Consider the following 21,525-nt stretch of genomic DNA (forward strand, 5'->3'; position numbering starts at 1 on the left):
CGCGTACCTAACAAAGTTAAAATACCATAGGCATAGCTAACAACAAATGAATGTAGTTAGGGAAGTAGGGGTCGATCTCAGGGAGACGGTGGACGCAATATGACAAGCTTGAGTAGAATTCTATCAAGGTCGGTCACGATTTGGTTTGGTTTGATTTGATTAAAGTAAAAGCAATGATAAAAAAATAAGTTGTAAACAATTATGAATAAGGATCTAGGGGGAATGGGGTCACACATGTAGATTAGCATAAATCGATGTCAAATCAGACGAACATAAAATCAAATGTTGTTTAGGTTATTAGCAATTTCCTCTCGGTCTATTACCCAACCATAGAACGATTACTAACGAGCTCTCGCACAAATTAGATCGAACTATTAAAACATACTTTGCCTAATTCAATTCCTGACTTTCGCTCTTAGGAAATGAATAACAAATTAATCAACGATTATGGCCAACAATCAAAGATTAACAATATGAAACAAGCATGTATTATAAGCAACAATTTGATAATATAATTCTCCAATTCAACATGTGTAAATGGCTAATCAAACCTGGCTTTCCCTCCCCTAGATTAAGAAACTACTCACACATAATTATGATAGACTAACAACAATAATATGAATAAATATGAACATGGTAACAATATATAAATTGGTCAAATAATAGCATAAACAATATTAAAATATAATAAAGGTAATTGATGTAAATAATGAGAGAATGGATAGAATTTAATATGGAACTAATTATTTTATTGTTTGATGTCTATGTCTCTATGTTTTTTGTACTTCTCAAAAGCAAATCACCTCCATTATATAGGCGATCATTTGAGCTTCCAAATTTAATTATACATGTATGTTTAGAACAAATAATTAATATAAATACATTACATATAAAATTATTCCTACGGTTTTGTGCTTTTAGTGCATGAAGTTTCTTCACATAAAGAATGTTTCATGAATTAAAGAATTAATTTGAGATGTTTCATGTTGTAATTATCAGAATAACTCTTCACCCATGTAAATGTTGCATGCGTTTTGCTCGTAAAAATCCTTCAATGTAACATCATCAAATTGAATGCTTCAAGACTTGATGTTCAATGCACTAACTTCTACGAATATGCTTCTTTATTTTATCATTTGTAAAATGATGGTCTTGTCAACATTAATCAATAGTTGGCTTTCATTTTATTTTGGACGGCTTCGTTTTTATTTTGTGGACTTGGAGATTTTGAGTCTGAGCTTGAAGTCCTTAATTGTTTTGCCAGTTTTTATTCATCGCCTCGCTGAGCTGTTTAGCTAATATCAGCATCAAAATAGCTCCTTCCTACAAATAATTATATAATTGCAGTAAAATGTTATAGGAAGGAATTTATTATTAAAATACACTATAATGCTTAAAATCAATGTAAAATTATGGAAAATAAGTATATAAAATATAGTAAATTATATGCTTGGGGTTGCAAGATTCTTCCCAAAATGACCTTCCATGGCCAAGACTCGTCTCAAGTAGCCACGTGATTCTCGGTGAATGCCAAAATGATAGGAAAAATCCGACAATTGCTTCATTTTCTACAAAAACACAATAATGCATGCAAAGCACCTAGAACACGGAATTAGCTCATAAAATCATTTTATAAAGTGCAATTGTCAAGTAAAATCGAGCTAAAAGAGGGGTGAAAATAATATAAAAATACGACACATCAAAACCCTAGACGTAGTTTGAAAAAATGTACAGGAATAAATGTTCGAAGCAAGAGCTTGTAATGAACTTAGAAAATAAGCATGTGATTTACTTACTCCTAAGGAAGTGCAATCTAATTTATTTGATGATATGAGGACGTCAAATGTCAAAACTCAAGAGCGAAGTGTCATGAGCTTTTAGCGGGCCAGGGGCCGGTTTTATTACGTGTCGCATAAGCGGCACGTGGGTCACGCGAGGCGCATTCTATCCTATTTATAAGGGTAGTACCGTTTTAATTGGTCTAGGTTGGGAGGGTTAGAAAACTCATTCCCGTCTAGCTCTGTGATCTTGACCGCACCCCCTGAAAGTATGGACTTGACCAAAAAAGGTCCCGCCCAATTAGGCTTAAATTTACCCCGTGGATCGACAGGTAAGAGAGCTCTGACTAACTTTAGTACTAAATGTCCTTCCTTGATATTTCTGGGTTTGACCCGTTTGTTAGATGCTCGTTTGATACGTGCCTAATATGTCTACACATTATGTAATGCACGTAGTCTTCGTTCGTCCAAGAGGATGAGTTCGTCATACCTATCCCTTTTCCAATCAGCTTCTGGGCTTTGACTTTCGAGTTGAATGCGTAGAGATGGGATCTCTAGCTCCACCGGTTGTACAGCTTCAATGCCGTAAGTCAAATAGAAAGAAGTAGCCCCAGTGGGCGTCTGACGTGTGATATCCCCATAATGCAAAGGGTATTTTTCTAGGCCAATCGCGATAATTGTCGATCATTTTCTTGAGGATTGTGACGACATTCTTGTTAGCTGCCTCCATCGCGCCATTAGTTTGAGGTCTGTATGGCAAAGAATGGTGATGCTTTATCTTATATCTGGCTAGCAATCGCGTAGCTTCGGCCTGAAAATGTGATCCATTGTCACTGATGATTTCATGTGGAAAACCATATCGACAGATGAGGTTGGTTTGTATGAACTCTGCCACATATTTGGCTGTGAAACTGGTGTAAGATGCTGCTTCAACCCATTTAGTAAAATAGTCGATGGCTACTAGAATGAAACAGTGACCTCCTGTCCCAGCTGGAGTGATTTTCCTGATGATGTCTATTCCCCAGCCAAGGAGATGTCATGGTATATAGCATTAAGGGAGGAACATGTTGTATATTCCCGAAGATCTGACAGTTATGAAAATGCCTAACATATTTGATGCAGTCTGACTCCATTGTCGTCCAATAATACCTTTGACGTGTAATCTTCTTTGCCATCATAGGTCCACTCATGTGAGGACCGCATTCTCCATCATGAACTTATTCTATTACTTTCTGTGCCTGTGAATGATCAAGGCAACGCAAGACGACACCAAGAGGTGTTCTTTTGTATAACTCTCCCTGTATGAGGAGGTATTGAGAGGCAAGTAGGCGTATGGCGCGTTGTCCCCTCTTATCCATATCTGGTGGGTATGTACTGTTGAGCTTGAAATTGAGAATGGCCTGGAACCAATGTTCCTCTGGGTTTTCCTCTTCATCTATGAGGAAGTGTACATAGGCTAGCTCTGATCGTCGTTCGATGCATAAGGGCATTTCAACCATGTCGTCAGGCATATTAATAAAGGATGCGAGTTTTGCAAGAGCGTCTGCAGAGTGATTTTCTTTGCGAGGCAGGTCTAAATAAGTAACCTGATCGAAGAATTGAGCAACTTGATCTATCCTAGCCTGATAAGGTGATAGACTTTCACTTCGGATTTTCCAGGATCTAGTTATCTGGTTAATGATCAAGGATGAGTCGCCGTGAACTCGAAGATGCTTGATGCCTAAACTCACGGCTGCTTATAAACCAATGAGGCACGCCTCATACTCTGCTGCGTTATTTTTCACCTCGAAGTCGAGCTTGACAGAATGTGGTGTATGCTCGCCTTTAGGAGAAATGAGCAACACTCCTTTTCCGAATCCTCTCAAGTTGGATGCCCCATCAAATTAAAGAGCCTAAGAATCCATACTGGTTTGTAGAATATCCTCATCTGGAAACGACCACGTGTCTATTGCTTGTGTATTGTTGATGGGATTGTCTGCGAAGAATTCAGCCACAACACGTCCCTTTATGACTTTCAAAGGTATTTATTTGAGATCGAACTCTGAGAGCATTAAGGTCCATCTTGCTAAGCGTCCGTTGAGAACGGGTTTCTTGAAGAGGTATTTGACGGGATCCATTTTAGAATACACCTTGACAGAGTAGCTAAGCATGTAATTGCGTAGCTTCTTTGTTGCCCACACAAGAGCGAGGCATGTCTTCTCGAGAGGTGTATACTTACTCTCGTACTCTAAGAACTTCTAATAAGGTAGTAGATAGCTTTTTCATCCTTTCCAACAGTCTGCGCGAGCATAGCCCCCATGGCTGTTTCGGTGACTGTGAGATATAAACCAAGAGGTTGATCTCGTTGGGGAGGCATTAGCCCGGGTAGCCTAGCCAATATCTCCTTTATCCTGTCAAATGCCTTTTGACAGGCTTCATCCCATATGCGATGGTCCATTTTCTTGAGCTTTTTGAAGATAGGTTTGCAGATCATAGTGAGTTTCGATATGAATCGACTTATGTAATGCACTTTGCCCAAGAATCCTCTAACCACCTTTTCTGTCTGGGGTTATGGCATTTCGATTAAGGCTTTGATCTTGGATGGATTAATTTATACCCTTCTCTAACTGACGACATATCCCAGAAGCTTGCCTAACAATACTCCGAATGCACATTTCTGAGGATTGAGTCTCATGTTGTACTTGCGCAATCTGAGGAAGAATTTGTGAAGGTTATCGATGTGTCCTTTCCTATCTTTAGATTTGACAATCATATCTTCCATGTACACCTCCACTTCTTTATGCATCATGTCATGTAGCAAAGTGGTCGCAGTGCGTTGGTATGTAGCCCCAGCATTGATTAGCCCGAATGGCATAACAGTATAACAGTATGTGCCCCACTGAGTGACGAAAGCTATCTTGTGCATATCTCCCACAGCCATTTTGATTTGGTTATACCCTGCATACCTGTCCATGAAGGATAACAACGCATGATCGGATGTATTGTCTGCCAATATATCGATGTGAGGTAGAGGGAAGTCGTCTTTAGGACTCGCCTTGTTCAAGTCTCTGAAATCAACCCAAACCGGGATTCGCCTATCCTTTTTGGGTGCGGGGACTATGTTAGCCACCCAGTCTGAATACTCGGAAACTTTGATGAATCCGGCTTTGAATTGCTTTTCGACTTCATCTTTAATCTTAAGAGCCCACTCTGTCCTCATCTGACGAAGTTTCAGTTTTACAGGCTTGAAACCTGGCTTGATTGGAATGCGATGTTCTGCAATATCTCGGTCGATCCCTGGCATGTCTTTGTAAGACCAAACGAAGACGTCTTTGAACTCGTGTAGGTGATCGATGAAATTGGCCCTTTGAGTTGGGTCTAGGGTTGTCCCTATCCTAAGTTCTTGGGGTTCTAATTCTATTCCTACGTTGATAGGTTCGGTGTTTTCTACAACTGGTGCCCCTTCCCCTTCTTCTAGTATTTTTCTGATTATATAGCGAGGTAGTAAAATTGAGTCTTGAGTCAGGATCATCCTCATTATCATCGTAAATAGAATTGCATTCAGAATAACTCAAGGATTAAGCAGAATCAGATTTATTCATATTAAAATTTGAAAATAGCTCAAGCAAAGAAGCCATGTGCGCAGTAGTCAGTGGTGGTAAAGGGACAGTTTCTGCGACATTCCCAAAGCAACTGTTGCTAGGCAACGCTATGCTAGGAGAAACAGAGGGGTGGGGAATGACGACCGGAGGAGACTCTCTAGCGACTTCCCTAGACTTAGGTTCTGACTCCAACCCTGATTCCGAGTCTGTCTCGAATTCATCGTCTTCGGGTTCTCCTTTGAACATCTCTCTTTCTCATGTAGTGACCTTGAAGCGCTTTCCTTGATTGTTGATCCATTTGATCGACATTCTCAATCCTTTCTACTAATTTGAGTTTGTGTCAGTTATCATTGTTGTAGGGTTGAAATGGTCATCTTGAAGTATCATGGTAATGATCTCATCATGTGCTGTCCTGACGAATCGATCTTCTCCAAACAGGAGGCTAACAGCCTGTTCGTCGAGACAAGGTGTCTGACGAGTTTTGACGATAGGAACCGTTTCCGAAGGAATGAAGTAGCAATCGTGGAAGACCTCGATTCCAGCTAGTTGAATGTCTTTGTACCTCCAAGGTTCGGGAAATGCATAAAAATGTTCGCAATCCCCTTCTGTGACGAAGTAACCATTTAGTGTAGGGAGATAGGGCTGTATTTGGATTCCCTTATTCTTGCGATTCCTAACTTGAGCAAGCATTTCAAGAGTTTCGGCTTTCGTGGGTTTGTACCCCAAGGATAGTGGTATCTTTTGGGAGTCACATTCCTTAATAGGTTTAAAGGTACTCTCTCTAATAGGGCTTAACGGCATTCCTGGGAAGTATCCCTGGGATTTGAGCATGTGGTTGACCACTAAGTTGTAGTATAGGTCGAAATATAAAGGAGTCAGCTCGCTCTCTATAAGGTTTATGATTTGAAATCCTCCAAGTTCATACACTGGATCTGAAATTACTTGATTGCTTGACATTTTCTTTATCACGACCTTGATAGGTGATGAAGTGATCGTCACTACCTTGCCATCTAGAGGGATCTTGATCTTCTGGTGTAATGTGGATGTTACCGCTTTGGCAGCGTGAATCCAGGGCCTACCCAAAAGTATATTGAAAGATGCCTCGATGTCCACTATCTGAAAATTAACCTTTCGCTCGATTGGCCCAGTGGCGACGGTAAGGTTAACTAGCCCCACTACTTTACGTCGTGTTCCATCGTACGCCCGAATCCCTTGGTTAGTAAGAGTCCAGTTTGATTCTTTCATGCCTAACTTGTATGCTGTTTTTAGTGGTATGACATTGACTGCGGAGCCATCATCCACCAAAGTCATGGGTACATTTTTCTTTAAGCATGTGACTGTGATGTATAGAGCAAGGTTATGAGTAAAACCAAAGGGAGGCAAGTCCTCATCTGAGAAAGTAACTGGGTTACTTAGCTTGAGTGAGTCTTGGAAGACTAGGTTGATGACGCCGTTAGGTGTGGAGTTATATTCTACATTCAATTTAGCCAATGCTTGCAGTAAAGCCTGTCGATGAGGAAATGAACTTGCAACTAGTTGCCAGACTGAAAGATTATCCTTTGTCTTTTGAAGGTGCTTAAATAAATGGTCAGGAGAAGTATCTTCGCCATCGTTTGGTTGTGATGGCATTGGTGTTAGTAGTAATTGGACCATTTGCCTGAGTGACATTTTGATATGGACGTCCTAAGTGAGTAAGTTGGTCCACATCTTGATCTTCATTAGCCTTGACTAGAGGATGTTCTGTGAGGTAAACATCTTCGTCGTCATCCTCCCAAACTCCATTGACGATAGTGAGCTCTCTAAGACTTATGATTTCAGCTTCTAGGCTAATTATTTGCTCGACTAGATCGCCGATCACTGCGATCACTTCTTGCATTGTGGATTCTTGAGATAAGATTGGAACCACTGACCTGTTTTCCCTAGGTATAGTGCTTAGACTGCGTAGGGATGCCACTACAGCTTCTAGCTCTGAAACTTGTCTACTTACATTCTTTTCCCATGCGACAAAATCAGCGATAGTAAGGGTGATGGTGGAATAACTCTCCTCATTTTCTAGTGCATTGACCACATTTTCAGCTGGAAAAATGAGGTGTGATCATCAGAATTTCAAGAGAATTCTGAGTATTGTTAGGCTTGCTTGCAGGAGGTATAGGTAAGCACCCATCCTCAATCATGTCCTAAATGACATGTTTTAATTTCAAACATTTCTCTGTATCATGCCCTTTGCCTCTATGGCACTCACAGTAGGCATTCTCATCCCAAAATTTAGACTTCTTCTTTGGGTTAGGTGTAGGTCATATAGGTTAGAGCTTACCCCGCTTCATTAGTATTTTCAGAGCATTGGAGTACGAGTCACCAACGTTTGGTGAACTTCCTCTGTGGGCCATTCTTCTTAGTAGATTATTCGACAAGGTTGACCACACCGGTCTTACTAGTCGAGCCATAAGAACGACTCGTTGTGCCTTAATATCCGTGACCTACCGTTTTGGACAAGAGTCCTTTACGGATGTCGTCTTCGATTCTTGTTCCTAATACAGTTAAGTCTTTGAAAGACTTTATGTTTTGGTATCTTAGGTGATTCGCATAGATTGGCCTTAAGTTGACCACGAACTTTTCATTAAGAGTAGCCTCGTCTGGGAGTTCGAAAAGTTGTGTTCTAGTCTTTCTCCACCTACTTACAAAGTCGGTAAATCCTTCTTTCTCTTTTCGGGTAAGAACCTCTAGAGTGTGCATATTGACTTGAATTTCAGCATTATTTGTATACTAATTGGTGAACTCGATTGCAGCATCATCCTAAGTAGCAATTTTCTGGTGCTCCAAACAGTAGAACCATTGCTTAGGAATAGTATCTAGAGATTAAGGAAAGATCCTTAGGAACATCTCTGGCTTGATGCCTTTGATAGACATATAATCTTTGAAGGCACGAATATGGTTCAACGGGTTTTCATGCCCCTTAAACTTCGAGATGTCAGCCATGTTGAAGTTGGTTGGCAGTTGAGCATTTGCTGCCTCATATATGCGTTTGTTTTCCCTGTAGATGTCATCTCTTTTGAGGTACATTAGTTGTTCCTCCAAATATTGGAGTCGTTTTTTAGCTTCAGTAGGACCTGGTAGAATATTGACTTCTGGTTGCCCAACAAAAGGTGGGATATTATCGTGTATAACCATGTCAGGAATGGCATCCTCTACAGGAGGAAGTCTAGCTTCTACAGCAACAATTCGGCCTTTGATGCCATTAAGGCGAGCATAAGCTTGCTCTTGTCTTGTTCGGAGACGAATGAGTGCAGCGAGGATTTGATCATTACCATTTATGGACGGCTGGGTTTGACCATTAACGCTTCCGTGAGTAGTTCCCACCATTTTGGAACTTAGGATAAGAGATCAACGAGGAATCAAAACACGATCGACCATTTTAGCACACTTACTCAAAAGAGACTCGATTCGTGAAGTGGGTGTGTGCCACTGTGTCAAGTGGGGTTTAAAAATGACAAATTTTTGAAATGTTCGTCCTAGACAACTATAATGTAGTTGTAGGAGTGCTGACTCGAAGTGAGGTTTGAAATGGGTTTGAGGCCCGAATTTTGACTCGACAGAGTTTCGGCTTATTTTGCACTATTTTAGGCCATTTCGAAAATATTTACATTAAAAAAAGGATTTTATTTTACAAAATTTCGTCATGATTTTGTTTAAAAAATGGTTATCTCGTATATGACAGAAACATACATATATGCACATTATAATGGTATGTTGCGTGTATTTAAAGGGTTTTGGTTTAAAAAGGTGGGTTGTCATACCAAGCAATCAAACCCTGGTCTGTGGAGAGGTCCGTGCCAAACATGAGTAAGGTCGGTTCCTAGTCCATTTCCTCGAGTAGTGAAATCCTTTGATACAAACATGAGTATGTACAACGGTGTGGTTGACGTCAATCGCTATCTATCCTTAGGCCCAGATAAGAATTTGGACCGTCTAGACGAGACGATTGGTCGAATGGGTTAGACTAAGCCTATGAAGGCAGAATGAAAGGACCTAAGAAGGCCGAGTAATGAGAACCGACAACTGTCTCGTATAAACTATTCCCTAACCTCGTTCAAGTTTCACCCTGGGTAACACGTAAGTGTATGATCCCCAGCGGAGTCGCCAAACTGTGGACATTGGCCACCTGCGCCGCGTGCACCTGCACGTTGGTTTCGAGGGGGCGGCACTTCTCCCATGGAACCTTGGTTTGCCAAAGCACGTCTTGGGCCGTTACCGATTTGTGAGGCATTGAAACCGGCGAAAGGTTGAATAAGCCTGCATTTGTGGAGTCGCCACTAATTTATTGTGGAAAAATTTGAAACCATTCAAATACTTCGTGTCATGTCAAGACACAAAGTAATGACATGAACACTAAGAACTCGTTATCCTTAGCATTCTATGTCTAGAATGACTCTCGAAGATGCCAATGGACACGGATGTCCAGAGATAACTGGAGTAAGGGGTGAGGGTATGTATTAAGAAGCTCTTTAATCGAACACCTAATCCCGCCCACCTCGATAGCGGCCTCTACTAATGATTAGGAAATCGTTCATATTTGATATGTCGTCGACGTAATGCATGCAATGCAACAAACATAGATTGATCCTAGCATGTGAATTTAGACTATGCCGGTTAACACGTAATTTAGCAAACAATTGGCCCAAGTAGGATTTTAGATTAAATTACATGTGAAGGCCAAGTAAATAAATCATACATAATAATAATTACGATAAATACAGACTACGTCAAAGCGAGAGAGAGTTCAGGGATAAAAGCCAACCCAGAACAGGCGCAACATCTGCTGCGTCCTCTGGAAGAGGCGCATAACTTTCTGCGTCTGTTCGTGAGTTGGCAACTGGCTGTGAAGTTAGAATCGCGGATTGTTATCGTTCATTGGTAAATTTAAGGTCGAGTGTTGATATTAGAACTCAAGTTGAAGTAATTTAACAGATTACATACATCTCGAACCGTCATAAAACAGATTAAAGATGAGAATTTACAGCGATTTACATGATTATATGAACTCGTGTCAGAAGTACAAAAAGAACGAACTTTGAACTCGAAAATTGAATAGAATTTGATAAATTGGAACCAAATAAAGAGAATTATGTACGAAAGACGGATTCCAGAGAATCGATATGAGAAAATCGAACCTCTAAAATCCGGGTTTGAATTAGATGACGAAAACCCACAAATATTGAATTATAAGGGATTTAAGTCGAATTATGTGTTATAATTTGAAAAGGATTTATTAAGACATGATTATATAGTGATATGGACAAAAGAAACGAAGGAAAAAGAGAAATAAGAAAGTTACAGAAGGTCGAGGAAGAAGAAGAAGAGCAGCAGCAGCAGCAACCTCAGGAAGAGGCGCAACAAGTGCTGCGACCCTTCGAAGAGGTGCAGCTGCTGCTGTGTTTCTTCTCGACGTCAGACCTTTGATGTTTTGTAAATATGGTTTAAAGGATGGTTTTTAAGACGGTTTTGAACGTGCTTTTGATATAGACCTTACATTAGTGATACAAAATAAAAGTACAATAATAAAATGGGATTTTACACCCTCAGACTTACATGTTTGACGAAACGAGATTGACTAAAGTTATAATTTATTGATTGCTCGACTCGAATATGCGTGGAAAGTTCCCTTTTTAAAGGATTTATTAGATTGATTAAGTGGAGTTGGTCAAACTGGTTGGTCTATGCAACGTGACTGGGACTCAGAATGATCTAAGCTTACGTGGTCGAGTGATCAAGCACGTAGGCGCCGAAAGCAAAGGTGTGGTCTAGAATGCAAAGAGAGAAGAAAAGGGCAGACACTCGCATGCCAAATATGGAGACCGAAGGTCTCTATTTATACTAAACACACGAAGGAGTTTAGGAATGACACGGGTACGGAAACAAAACACGGAAATATTCTGGAAAGCATGAAATGAGGGCTGGGGAAGAGGCGCAACAGCCACTGTGACCTCTGAAAGAGGCGCAGCACCTGCTGCGTCATTTACCTAGAGATTTCCTCCTCAGCAAGAAAGATTTCCGCGTTTTTTTATGGAATGTCGGTAGATTTACACTTCCTTATTCCATGAAACACAATATGCGGTGGATATTTCCTTAAAAATATTTATTTATTTACACCATGTCGGGCAGAAGGTGTTGTTGTTTGATGCGTGACTGCGCTTGTTTCCTGGTAACCTGGAGTCCAGGTGGAGTGGCCCTTATACAGTGACTGGTGTCACCAAGTTTGGCTCCGTTGAGATAGAGAATTCCGAGGGCAGAAGATTTAAAGTGAACGACCATCATGTGAACCATTACTATGGTGCAAATGATTTTGTTGGCAATGTTGAAGGTTTCTACTTCAACCATCTAGATGAGCAAGATAATAGAAGCCAAAAGGTCGTGCGGGACTTCTTAAACCTGCGCTAACCGGGAGGCAACCCGGCTTGTAATTTATTATACTTTGTTTAAAACAGTTAGTTAGTTTTGTGTGCTTTAGTTGCCAGTTTTACAGCCGATAGACTGGAACGTTTATACTTGTTTTGTTCGTTCTGTTGGTCGTTTGTTGCGTGTTTGCAGGTGCTTCAAATGGCGCCTAGGAGTACGTGCATAGAGGGCTCTAAATCGAGAACATTTTTCTCTCGATCGAGGACCCTTAGAAGATGATCTCTCGATGGAGTACTTTTATCTCTCAATCGATCACCCTTAGAAGATGACCTCTCAATCGAGTACTTTCCTCTCTCGATCGAGCACTTCCGCAGTCCAATTATACTCGATCGAGAGCCACCTACTTCGATCGGGTTCGCTTGTCTTACCTTACGTCCAGTGATGTTGTTATGAGGTTATTTACGACCTGCCTTGTTGCTGGCTGGTTTGGGGAGGTCCTTACTTCGCGTTATCTTGTGAGTATTCCGAGGCTACACTCTTCTTTTCAATTTGCATTCCCTTTCCCTATTTTTGTGTACAATGAAGGCATTGTAAGGTTTGGTTTAGAGAGGGTATATTGATGTGACTCATATTTGAGCACATTTAGTCCCCGAATTAACCTCGTTCCCATGCTTTCTAGCACCTATTAGGGTCATTTCTTATCTTTAGTTTCCCATTTCGCATATTTTTTGAGGTTTTGTGTCCTTGGTAAGAGAGGATGACTAGCCTTGCATTTATGGAGCAACATGGAGCTAAATGGATCGCATCTAATGACCAAGCATCAAAGAGGAGACCGACATTGGAAGCCTAAGCAAATAAATGAAGAGAAATGGGCAATGATGAATGATCCGTGCATCCCTAAGACAGTCCCCACGGATTGTTAGGGAGCCAAGAACAAGAGAAGAACCCTGTCCCACGATCCGAACGTCCTGAGCTTAGGACGAGCGTCCCAGAGCCAGGTTCCGAGCGTCCCGACAGTCAGCCCGAGTAGATCACCCCACATGACCAAGCGTGCTTTAGCTTAATCCGCGCGTGTCCCTGAGGAGTTGCTACTCAATCCGCGCATGTCCCTCGGGAGTTTCAAACTATCAAGCTTCTCTTAGGGTCTTAATCGTCATTTAAGCCCTTGGGAGCCCTAATCCTTGTACTTAATTTTAGTATAAATACCCTATTGTAATAGTTTAGAATCATCTTATCATAATCAATCTCTTAATTTAGTCTTAATCAAAATTATAATACACATTTCAATATTAATCACATCTGAATCTTTCCTTAATATCTCAATTATTCTTAGTTTTATTTGGGTAATTAGAAGATTATTTGGGGTTTATTGGAGGATTGACAACCTTCCATCAATTATCAAGTTTAATTCTATTATTCTTTGCTTTATTATTTGGATCATCTCAAGTAGTATAATCTCTTTTTACCTTTTCTTAATTATTGTTAATCACATCATTTGTTCATCATGTTTTGCTTTGTTAGTATGATTGACAACCTTATTAGCATGTTAAACTTGATCATGAGTGAGTAGTCCTTTAGCTAGGGTTAATGGGAAATTAGGGGAAATAATCATGGGAATTGATCTACGCTTAATCTAATATGCTTTCATAATCACTTGCTTGCTTGTTGTGATTTCAACCTAAGCACATGTAATGTTTGATGAAATGCTAGACAATGAAACCTTGGATTTTTTACCCATCTCTTATCTTTTCAATATGGCTTGTAAGACATAAACCAACTCGAGCCTTGTTAGACCATGCATAGACTTGAATAGGAAGAGACTAGGTCGACTTGTAGGTATTGTAAAGTCTTGATCGACTCGGCTCCGGAACCTAAATCTTCCTAGGAATTGTAAGATATACACTGACTCGATTTCATCACAACAATAAGTTGCTTGCATCTATTTGAGAACATGATTGTATGACCTATTTCCATGATTCCCTTATGAACCCATGACACCCTAGTGCCTTTAATCAATTTTTTACAAACCCTTTTTATTGCTTTACTTTGTTTTCATTACTTTACATTCATCTTGTTTATTAGTTTAGATTACATCTCATCTCAACCCCAATTTGTGACTCCCTAAAACATAAACTACTTGTAATTGAAATTCTAAATCAATACCCGTCCCTTGGGATCCGACCTTTACTTACCACTCCACTAAAGAGTAGTTTGTAGAGTTAGAAATATTTTTTTGGTTGGTAGCTTTGACGACGAGATAAATACCACGCCAAAAATGGAGCCGTTGCCGAGGACGGTGTTCAATTGATTTTAATTTTCGTTAATTGTTTTTAGTTGTGTCTTTCGTTACCTTGGGGAAGTCAATCTCCTCAAGGTTGTTCTAATTGTTTTCTAGTTGTTTAATGTTTTACATGACTAGGAGATCACAAGGTAATTTATTACCTATTGATTTCGAGATTGAAAGGACCTTAACCAACAATAGAATAGTTGCTAGAGGTACTTCAAGAGTCATAGGTATTGGAGAGATTGTGGACATTCAACCAAATAACATTGAGTTTGTCAATCCTTTTGCAAGAGAAGGAGAGCATAACTCAATTCCAAACCAACCACAAAATCAAACTTCAGTGCCTAAATTTTTATCACATTCTGTACCAACCGAGGAGAACCTACCAAACAGTACTCCTACACCACCACATTTAACCGCTAATTTCATTGCCAAATCCGCATTCATACAATTAGTTGAGAGAAGTCAATTTGGAGGGATGCCTAGAGAAGATCCTCATTTACATATGGAGACTTTTTGTGATTATTAAGATGCAATTCCTCAAACCGGAGTTACTTAAGACCAAATCCGATAGGTATTGTTTCCTTTTTCCTTGATCGGTACCGCAAAACAATGGTTGAAGAGCCTAGACAAGGCTACCCTTGGTATTGATTCATGGAAGAAGTTAGCACTTGCCTTCTACAAGAAATTCTATCCTCCATAGAAGACAAATATGTTGAGAGCCCAAATCACCGGGTTCAAGCAAAGGGATGAGGAGTCATTATATGAATCATGGGAGAGATTTAAGGACACTTGTCGATTTTGTCCACACCATGGACTTAGTTAGTGGTTCCTTGTGCAACAATTTTGGAACGGCTTATACGAAGACTCACACAATGTGCTTAATATGGGATCCAATGGGAGGTTTACTGAAGTTGATGACACCCAAACATGGGCCAAAATCGAAGAGATTGCGGTTCATAATTCCCAATATAGTAGGCCTCGAAAGGCCACTAGAGGAGGAAAGCATGAGGTAGATTCCATAACACAATTGGGTGCTCAACTAAGTGCTCATATCGACACCATCAACTTGAAGTTTGAAAAGGCCATGGCTAAGCTTGATGAAGCTTCAAAATCACCCAAACAATATGTTAATGCTATGGTGGCATCATCCTCAATCCCAAATAGAGTATGTGAATGTTGTGGAACCTTGGGACATGATCAAAACGAATGTAGGGGAACAAACGAACAAGTAAATGTTTTCCAAGCATACAAGAGTGGTACCCCTTATTCTAACTACTATAATGAGAACACCAAATTCCATCCAAATATCACATATAAGAGCCAAAATGTTCAAAATCCTCAACCAACATATACTCCACCTCCAATGAGAAACCAAGCTCAAAGACCCTTTTTCAACCAAAGCCAAGGATATCAAAATCAACCTTCCTACAACCAATCCAATGACCAAAGCTTTAATGTTCAAAAAGCGGTCCTCCAAATGCAAAAGAACCAACAAGAATTCTTCACCCAAATGTAAAAAGATAGCCAAGCTAAAGAAATCACCATCAACAACATACTTGTCCACACCAAAATGTTAGAGACTCAAATGACCCAATTAGCATCTTCTAGCACCCAAAGACAAAAGGGGCAATTACCTCCTCAAGGTAACCTGCCCACAAGACATGAGACGGTTAGTGCCATCCATTTGAGTGAGTGGTACAAGATATAAGGGGCCAAATAGGTCAATTGATGAAGATATTGCGGATGCTAGTAGCAAGCAAGGAGTTGTGGAGATCTCTAAGGAAGAAGAACCTACTACCAACGAACTTTCTAAGAAGAAGAGTCAAGGAAAGGCTAAGAATGTTGATAAGGAGCCTATTGTGATTAGACTTCTATTCCCAAGTTGTCAAGCTAAGCCTAAGCTTGATGAGCAACTTGGAAAGTTCATGGAAATTGTGAAGAACTTAGAAGTCTCAATCCCATTCACGGAATTGATCAATCATGTTCCGGCTTATGCAAAGTATATAAAGGATATTCTTGCCAAGAAGAAATCCATCCGAAATTTGGAGACTATTGCCAATACCAAAGTGAGTAGTTCTATTCTTCAAGGGAGTTCCCCTCCAAAGCTCAAAGATCCGGGAAGTTTTTCTATTCCATGTACCATTGGCGACACTACAATCAACAAAGCATTATGTGATATTGGAGTAAGTGTAAGTGTCATGCCATACTAGGTATGTAAGAGGCTAGGAATGGAAGAGCTCAAGTGCACTAACATTATTACTCTTCAAATGGCAGATCGATCAACACAGATACATTTAGGGGTATAAGAGGATGTGCCCGTAAGAATTGGCAAATTCTTCATCCCGGTAGACTTTGTCATGGTAGACATGGAGGAGGATTCCAACATCCCTATCATCTTAAGAATACCTTTCTTGCATACCGCCGGAGCGATAATCGATGTGAAATATGGAGAGCTCACACTTGAAGTAGGGGATGAGACAATTACTTTCAATATTTACAAAACAATGAGATCTCCCCGATTACATGAGCCATGCTTCATGGTCAATCACTATAGCCGAGAAAGTGATAGGAAGAAGTTAGAATCTCTATGCAAAGATCAAGCCATGGGTAAAGAAACATCACCCACATGGACGGAGAAAGTGGATGACCTTCAAGTAGCTCTATTTGGAGAGCATGGAATTTTCAACAACAACAATGAGAGCTTGAATAGCTCACCCATCATGACAAGTAATGAAGAACGCCTCGTTGGCCAAGATAACAAGAAATGAGAGTTTATCTTGCCAACTCTTGACATCATTGGGGAACAAGCTATTGAAGTTTGTGGTCTATGGGGCGATGAATTTGAAGGATTGGTCAATCCTTATATTGGAAATGCTATGACCTTGGACCAAGGCTTTATTGATCCTTGTCATCACTTTGACTCGGAGCACAACAACGGACAAAACAATGCACAAATATCCATGCAAGATCTTTATCATGAAAATGAGCAAGCCTTCGATTACTTCTACAAGGTGTTGGGCAACATCAACAACACCTTGCCTTTGCCCCCTCGATACCTCTCACAAGAAGGAGAGTTTGGTGGAGTCCTCCCTAAAACACCATTTGTAAATATTCTAAGCCCTTAACTAGCATTTTATTTCCTTTATTGCCTCTTTGTCATTTTTGGATTTGCATTTTTGTGCTTTATTACAAGATTTTTGACATGAGAGCAAGTGAGGGAGGTATCTTAACATGTTTTAATGTGTAGTGTTTGATCAAGTGTGGGGGTGATAAATGCCTAGGCTAACCAAGCCTTTTTAGTACAACCCACAACAATTAACAAGGAAAGGAAGAAGGAATGACAAGGGAAGAGGAACCCCCATGAGCAGACCTCAGCTCATGGGAGCCGAGGGCAATCCAAGCGTCTCCAGGCTCAATTCGCGTGTCCTACTGTCAAGACGTGGGAGCTGGGAAGCATTAATTTATGGGAGAATGTCCTGTAAGAAAATCTGTGCAAGATGAGCTCAGGACGCTCGTCCCTAACCTCAGGACGCTCGTCCTACTATCGAGCCACGGGTCCTGGGAAGCTCCAACCTAACGAATTTTTGCTAAAGAAAAATCTGCACGTCCCGGGCTTAATCCGAGCGTCTCTGGCGAAATCCGCTCGAGCTAAGCTCAATCCGCGCATCCCAGAACTCCTTTGCCATTTCAGAAAACTCTTTGAGACAATCCGCACGTCACGACTCTGATCCGAGCATCCCAGACCTGTTACATAAACAAACACGGGACATCCTCTTCTTACCAATTCATTTCCATCTTTCAAAATCACAAACACATACATTTTCCCTCACCTCAACCTTCAATCCCCTCATCCAAAATCACCAATTTCTCAACAAAATTCACCACAAACAAAACAAAACTTGCTCAAAACAAAATTAAATCACTCCTTCATCAACAAAAGACCCTTTAACCATCAATTTCCTCACAAATTGAATCAATTTTCTAGGGTTCGGGCAAAATTTCGAAAAACCCTAATTGATTGAGGAATTGTTTGAAGTTTAAAGAAGCAAGGAGCAACCAAGGAATATCTTAGTTTGTTGATACCAATTTGACAAGGAGCATATAATGGCGAGGACTAAAGGCAGAACCAAAGCACCCAATGCTTCAAATTTGTCAAAGAGGCAACAAGCTCTTCTAGCATCCAAGGCTTTGGTAGTAGCTTAAATAAGGGAGGAAGTCCAAGGAACCGTCAATCCTATTGAGAAAGCTACCACATCTACTCCGGTTATAGAACAATTGCCAAACTTTCTGGAGGTAACTTTCTTATTCGATAAACATAGGATTGCGTTTTTATCCCTTGCCAAAAAGAAAGTTTTAGCTACCAAGTTTATTTGCCATGATACTTTGCAAAAGTTGGGTGTCCTTGAGCAAACTAGAGCATTTTTCGAGTCCATGAGCTTTACAACCCTCTTTGATATGGATGAATTGACTTACCCCTCATTAACCATAGAGTTCATAAGCTCCTTGAGTGCATACAAGATAGAGACTCGAAATTATGTTGAGTTCCGGCTTAAGAACAAGAGTAGAAGAATGACTAAGAGTGAATTTGTTTAAGTGGTTGGTCTTGTGAGATATGATCATTATGAGAAAAAACCTTTGAAATATGATGCCGCACCCCTTTGGAAGGCTATAACCGGTCGAAAATTTGAGTCCTTCCAGGAGTGTCATGCTTTGTATGTCCACCATCCGGGCATAAGAACTTGGCACAAGTGTGTGGCCAATACTTTGATTGCTAGGAAAGGCACCAACCACTTCACCAAACTCGATTTTGTCTACCTTGAGTCCTTCTTGAATATCAATGGAAAGTCCACCCGAAAATACAACATTCTTCAACTATTGATTGATCGGTGGCTAGAGATTAATAATGAGAAAGAGGGAGCGGCCTTTATTGTGAATGGGGGCTTCGTAATAAGGTTAGCTAAATACTTTAACCCAAAGTTCAACCAAGATAACACCTACAAACCGGTTAAGGGAATCTACCTTATTGATATGAGCACTTTGATCAACAAATTTCATTGGGTCAAGAATGACAATCTTGACAACAAATATGAATGGCTCATCAAGGAAGCCAAGTCCATTGTCTTGCCCACCAAGATTTGCCGTATCTCTGCCCATAGACCAAACTACCTCATCCCCGTCTCCAAAGAAGCCGAGGCGATAATCAAGCAACAAAGGGATCCAATTGCAAAGCCCTCCTCCTCTACCATTGTGACTCCACCCTATCCTTTTCCCCACCAATAGTTTAAACCAAGTGGCTCTAATATTGTGGTAGGCAATGATTACTTGACCCAATTAATGAAACAAATGCACAGAGAAGCTCATCATAACCGGGTAAATGCTTATCGAGCCCAATATGCGCCACTTCTACATCTAGCTAGGCAAGGACTTCTTCATCCTTCATGTGCTTTGCCTAGTTGGGCGGATAAGGAAGTGTTCCTCCCTACTACTTCTCAAGATGCCGAAAAGGATAGTCGGGTGGCTAATGGAAAGGAGGTTGTTGTTGATGAAGACGGGGAAGGTATTGGTTCATGCCAAGAAGAAGAGCAAGGTTCAAGTTCCAATGACGAAGAAGTTGGTGAATCCTCCAGTCCAATTGAGGTCGATGGTGATGATAATTCCGATCATGATAATGACGGTGATGAGGCAGGTGATGAAGATGTCGCAATGAGCGACAATTGAGGGTTGACAAGGCTATTGGAGGATACCACACGTGTGGGGTTTATTAATTGACTTCAACCTATTCCATTGTGAGTTTCCTAAACCTCCTTTTGGTTTGTCTTTATATCATGTTATTAATCTTTATCTTGAGCATTTGTTTTGAGTCCTAGCACCATTCAAAGGACTCCCACCTCGGTTCCATTGAGGTGTCTCATATCTTGTTCCCATTTGGAAAATCCAAATTGACAATCAGAATTCATGCATTGCATCCATTCCTTGTGCATGAACTCCCCCTCTTTTTACACTAGCAATAGTGTCTTATTTGGTTTAGGGAAGTTCACTCACAAGGGATGCGAGTTAATTCAAATTAGCTCTCCGACCAATCGAAAGCATGCATCATATAGGATAGATTAGATTGCATTCACTTGTTATATATGTCATATCGTTTGCATATTAGTTTAGAAATCATGCATATTCATATAGATTGCAGTACATAATTTCCTATCGTATTGCCCATTGAGGACAATGCCCATACTAGTGTGGGGATGGGAAATTCTAACCTAACCTTTTAAAATAAAAAATGTTAAAAATTGAAAAATTGAAAAATTCTTAAAAATTCATAAAAATTGAAAAATTTCTCAAAAATCCAAAAACATGTTCATTCCTTTGTAGTGTAGAATTGTATATGTTGTATATATTTGTGTTTGTTTGTCACTCTTATCACATTGGATCGACTACGCCACATTCGAGGCATGAAACAAATAGAAGATCACATGGTATGATCTTTCCAAATCTCCTTCCTCCTTTTATATATTAATGACAATGTGGCTTTATTTTGGTTGATGCGGTACAAACCAATGTGTTGTTAGGAGCTGCATTTAGTTTATATGGTATATTAGTAGATAGAAGCATTTGCATTAGGTTGTATATATGTTAGTTGCATCATGGCATGTAGTTGCATTTTAGGAAAATTTTATGAAAACGTCTATTTGGGAAGCTTGATAAGTGTATATAAGGCCCTTGTAGATACTTTTTCTTCTTGAGACTTTGTTTAGGTATTTTTTACCGAATTGGTTGTTTAGGGTCAATGCGATCTTACTCGTTGGTTGATCGTATGATTGTTCGTATGTTGATACGTAAATAAAGAAACTAAGTGCGAAATATTAATTAACACGTGAGATTTGGTGACGCAGAAAACCCAATGTGGGAACAACCGCGGGAGGGACGGTACCCTTCCAAATATTGAACTATACTTGAATAGGAGGATGATTACAATAGTGTCGTAGTGCTAATCTTGCTGGCACGAGGTACCCGGCCTGCAAGACCTTGGGCGGATGTATATGTGAGTATGAGAATATGCTGAGGTCTTCACGTCAATGTGTGAATATGTGGATGTGTTTAATGTCCTTCTTGATTTTCTTCCTTGGCTATTTATAGGGTGAGAACCCTAGACATATCCTACCTTGATTATGGAAAGGGAATATAATTTCCATAAGAACTATTTCCATATTCGGCCGTCTTCCCCAATTCTCCCTCATCTCCCTGACTTCTCCCTAACTTCTCCCTGACTTTTCTTTCCTTAATCTGGACGTCTCCTCTGATGGGCCCCTGGTCTTCTTTCCGTATACGCCAGCCCGTTCCCCCCTTCTCTAGTTACGGGCTTCCTTCCTCCTTATCACTCCTCCCATAGCCTTTTATTTTATCAAGTGGGCCTCCCCTTTATAGTGCTATTTTTAACCCAAACAGTTTGCCACAAATTTATTGTGAAGTACGCTTCGAGGTGTCGAGC

The 21,525-nt window shown here is 40.3% G+C and overlaps 1 non-coding gene across 1 annotated transcript; it reads right to left on the reverse strand.

Moving 5' to 3' along the window:
• Positions 1–14,748: 14,748 nt before the first annotated feature.
• LOC141636678 (small nucleolar RNA R71) lies at positions 14,749–14,855 on the reverse strand. The gene has a single exon (XR_012541276.1). It is a non-coding gene; the product is annotated as a small nucleolar RNA R71 (small nucleolar RNA).
• Positions 14,856–21,525: the final 6,670 nt, after the last annotated feature.

This window comes from Silene latifolia, chromosome Y (genome assembly GCF_048544455.1).
Source record: "Silene latifolia isolate original U9 population chromosome Y, ASM4854445v1, whole genome shotgun sequence".
Taxonomy (NCBI): Eukaryota; Viridiplantae; Streptophyta; class Magnoliopsida; order Caryophyllales; family Caryophyllaceae; genus Silene; species Silene latifolia.